We start from the raw sequence: 4610 nt of genomic DNA, 5'->3' as shown, positions 1-4610 counted from the left end.
TATATATATATATATATATATATGCATATATGTGTGTGTGTATGTATGTATGTATGCACCTACTTAATAAGCCGTATTATGCATATGTGCGTGAGAGTATATTTCGAAAGAATTGGTAGTGTTAGCTTGAGAATCTATTAAAGAGTTTCAGGAGAATCTTCAACTGCCTACACTGTATGTGTGTATGTATGTATGTGCGTGTGTGTGTGTGTGTGACATTTTATTACATGATGTAATACACGGCGAGTGCTTGCTTGCTCTCTACTCGACTCCCATCTGATGCTGGTTACGTATCTTGTTTCATTCAAATCTCTCCTATGGTTTTTTTGTCTAGGAACCGAACACACACTCACACACATATACACACACACACACCTCTTTACAATTTTCTATGCCCACCCCCTCTCAAAACAAATACACGTTCGCCCCCTCTCTGTTTTATTATGTCTTTCTCCCTCGTTCTCAATGTATACATATTTTCCTTGTTCACACGTGCGTTACAATATATATATATATATATATATATGTGTGTGTGTGTGTGTGTATGCATGCATGTATTTATCCAGATACATAGACACACATAAGTCTGTACATACACTTTCTCTCACTCAAGCAAGAATGCTCTTTTATCTCTCATTCCTTGAGAGACGTAACACACACACACACACACACACACATCTCATTCACTCGTTCTTTCTCTACGCATCGTCTGTGTAAACTACACCTTCAAACATACAAAATACAAAGCTACCTTAGTTTCACTTACACAAACAGTCTTACCTCATTCACTGATACACAAACACCCACGTGAGTCACAGCCAGACACAGACACACACTCCTACCTTCTTCACATACATACACAAACGCATATTTCATTCACGTACGTAAACACACACCTAACAAACACACACACACATACCTATGCCTTATTTACCTACACAACACACCTACCTTATTTACATACTCACACCTACCATATTTGCATACATAACCACTCCTGCCTCATTTACATACAAACACACACCTACCTTATTTACATACACCAACACACCTACTTTCTCCCTCTATCTTCTACTCTCCTTTCACACTCTTCAAACGTACCCACCCCCTCACCAGGTCCACTCCTCTTGACCACTTCACTTCACATTTGCTTTCCTGTAACTTCAGGAAATGCCCCAACGCATCTTCACTGCCATCTTGTCTCTCTGTCTCTTTGTCTGTCTCTCTCCTCTCTCTATTCCAGCTGGGGTAACCATATATCTCCCCTATAGCAAAGTACCTGTTCTTATCCCTTTGTCACACTTTAACCTCTCATCACCTGACATAAAGTCACCTCCCTCAATACTACTCCCCTCTCAGTTGAGGTGGGGGGGGTCTTGTCTTGCAAAGTTATTTAGCGACCTCACTTGTGCTGGTGCCACATAAAACAGCATCCAGTCCACTCTGTAAAGTGGTTGGTGTTAGGAAGGGCGTCCAGCCGTAGAAAACTGTGCCAAGGCAGACACTAGAGCTTAGCCTAGACTTCTGGCTGGCCAGCTCCTATCTAACCATCCAATCCATGCTAGGTTGGGAAATAAGTGGTGGTGTTGGTGATGATGATGATAAGGAGGAGGAGGGAACACACACCTGCATTATACACAAACACACACTTGGCCTTCTTTACACACATATATACCAACACAATTGATAAATAAGAATTCAAACTCCTGTCCTTGAGTTTCTTCTTTCTTCACCATATTTATATTATTTCTTTCCATCATTTTCCAGGTCTGGTTGACCACAACTCTCTACCTATGGACTTTGTAGACTCCCTGGAATCGGTGAGATTAATGCTATTAACATTAAACTCTAGACAACACCTCTGCATGTATTGAAATGTGTATATTGTGTGTGTGTGTGTGTGTGTGTATATATGTATAAATATACATCATGTGATCACGTTACTGACCAGGCTGTCAGGTGTCTGATGTTACACACCACTGGTCACAATGTGCTTTTGCATTGTTTCAACCTTCAAATGACTCCACTCTACTGGCTAGTTGAGCAGACCGACATTTCCCCCCTGATCAGAAGTGGGGCTGGAGTAATGTGATGTGAATTGTTTTGCTCAAGGACACAACACACTGCCCAATTAGGGAGTTTGACCCACGATCTAATAATCATTAATGCAACAGCTTGACCATGAGGCCAGCGTTATTCAAACGTTTTTATCACAGCCCCTTTTATTTATGTCGCGACCCAATGAAGGGTTGGGACCCACAGTTTGAAAAACACTGCACTAGGCTACACACAGATTCTTTTATTCCTTGTTTCAGTCATTTGACTGCGGCCATGCTGGAGCACTACCTTTAGTCAAGCAAATCAACCCCTAGGACTTATTCTTTGTAACCCTAGTACTTATCCTATCAGTCTCTTTTGCCGAACCGCTAAGTTATGGGGACGTAAGCACACCAACATCAGTTGTCAAGCGATGTTGAGGCAACAAGCATAGACATACAAACATATAAGTGTCGCATAACCGGCCCATTTAAGAGTACCCTTCAGTGATTGGGCAATAAACTGTGCTTGCGAAGACCTTTTGAGTCATGTGAAATCATTGTCGTGGCTGATGCCAGTACTGCCTGATTGGTACCTGTGCTGGTGGCATGTAAAAAGCACAATTCGAGCATGGTTGATGCCGTTGATGGTTGACTGGCTCCTGTGCCAGCGGCACATAAAAAAAGCATCATTCAAGTGTGGTCAATGCCAGTACCACCTCACTGGTCCTCATGCTGGTCGCACATAAAAAGCACCTGCTACACTCTTGGAGTGGTTGGCGTTAGGAAGGGCATCCAGCTGTAGAATTTAGTAAAGTAATTTGGTTATCATTCAGCTAGTGTTAAGAACATAAATTGTGACTTAGGTTTTGGTGGATGATTTTAATTCAGAACTTTTGAAAACAAGACGTTTGTACTTAGAGCCAGAACCGGTTTCAGCTGGGTTGGTAACGAAAGGGTTAATATATTTCTGAGACATTGTTTTTTGAGTTGAAAGCCCTTGAGTTGTTAACCCTTACCTGTTTTTCATGTAAAAGTTTTCTTATTCCGCATGGCTTTGAAGGGGCAGATAAAGGGGGCCAATTTGTTAATATGCTAAAAATGACAGCAATGCCACTGTTTGTAGCTCAACAAAATTTTGGAGAAGCACAAATGTAAACAAGCACCTCAACACATACAAACATACACATGCATGCATACACATACACATACACATCTGCATATACCTTGTGCATCTCTATAGCACCTCCTCCCAGCTCACATCATCTGTCCTGCCATCTATCACCTCCCTGACTCTCTCCTATTTTCTCCAAATACTCCTATACCCACCCATTACTGATATTCGTTATTGGCTATACTTTCATCCGTGTTTCCCATCTCCATCCTCTTGCCACTCTCCTTTTGCACTCCCATGAACCATACATTTCACATCAGTCACATGTCTTTGATAAATGTATGAACATCCCTTCTTTCTCTTCCATAAATATGAGGTCTTGCTTTATTTGCTTTTTTTTTTGTGAAAATATCTTGTTGTTGTTAAAAGGGTCATAGCAATGGCTAAGATTGTAAAGGGATACTGTTGTACCTGAGTATCTTTTTAATTGGTTCACATAACATAACAATCAGTCATTATTGTCTGTTATCTCTTAACGATTCTTGAATTAATTACCAGACTCATATCGACACCGATATAACTGAACATTTATCTTTTTGGTTCCAATTAGCACCAGACCGTTCCTGTTTCTGTGTTACAGACTTCCTCTTTTCATGTGGTCTAAATTAAAGCCTTGTATCAAGACTCCATGTTCCAAACACCAGTTTGATAAAAGTTCTTTTACTAAATTCTTTATTGTTGTCAGAACTAGTTGAAACAAAGGCAAAATATTTCAACAGAACCAAGGTACCAAAAGGGTTAATTACATACCATGCCTGTGTCTCTCTTTGATGTTGAGCAGGTGTGATTGGTATGCTTAAGTTATATACTGGTACACAGCAGCAGGTCAGCTTGACCATACTGTTGTCTTGAACGACCTCTAGGTTACAGAGAGATACTTGGAACCAAGGACATTGTCACAGTCATCTGCCATCTGACCCATGAACACACTATGTCTTCTCTCTGTCTTGTCTACTACCACTACTGCAATGGCCTCTGTCCCTTGCAGCTGGCTGATTTCTTGCCCTCTTCTACTCAAGCAATCCTGATTCATTCAGCTCTCTTATGTGACAATATATCACTTACATTACTCTTCCATTGTTTCCACGTTAACTCATTCACTTCAGTTTCCTCCTCAGGATGTTGGCTCTCTTTTATAATCTCTTTGCCAACTCCCTTTTGGTGCAGTTAACGGAAATGGTAAACCGTGTTGCAATCACTGCTCTGAGAGGAAATGCAATGGAAAGCCATGGGCAACTCCTATCATGACTACCCGTCTGATAAGGGTACACCAGACACATGCCTCACAACCATATGTGCGCGACAGGGTGATCTCATATCAAGATAAACAGCGCATGACCTTGCAGGTGGGGCCCAGTTAGAATTTTCTTCAGGTCAAGTAGCCCATCCCGCTCAAAAGG

General features: G+C 41.3%; 1 protein-coding gene across 2 annotated transcripts in view; it reads left to right on the top strand.

Annotated features, from left to right (window-relative positions):
- Positions 1-4610, top strand: part of LOC106870082 (putative mediator of RNA polymerase II transcription subunit 26) — a 20919-nt gene that overhangs the window by 7281 nt on the left and 9028 nt on the right. Inside the window, exon 2 of one of the 2 annotated variants that reach the window (XM_052972956.1) lies at positions 1768-1820. The exons of the other annotated variant lie outside the window; for it this stretch is intronic. The gene's annotated coding sequence lies outside the window, so the exon portion shown is untranslated. The remainder of the gene's footprint in view (positions 1-1767; positions 1821-4610) is intronic. 2 annotated transcript variants of the gene reach the window in all.

The sequence above is a fragment of the Octopus bimaculoides genome, chromosome 14 (assembly GCF_001194135.2).
Source record: "Octopus bimaculoides isolate UCB-OBI-ISO-001 chromosome 14, ASM119413v2, whole genome shotgun sequence".
NCBI lineage: Eukaryota > Metazoa > Mollusca > Cephalopoda > Octopoda > Octopodidae > Octopus > Octopus bimaculoides.
The sequence above is the reverse complement of the archived record's forward strand: the minus strand, read 5'-3'. Positions and strand labels throughout refer to the sequence as shown.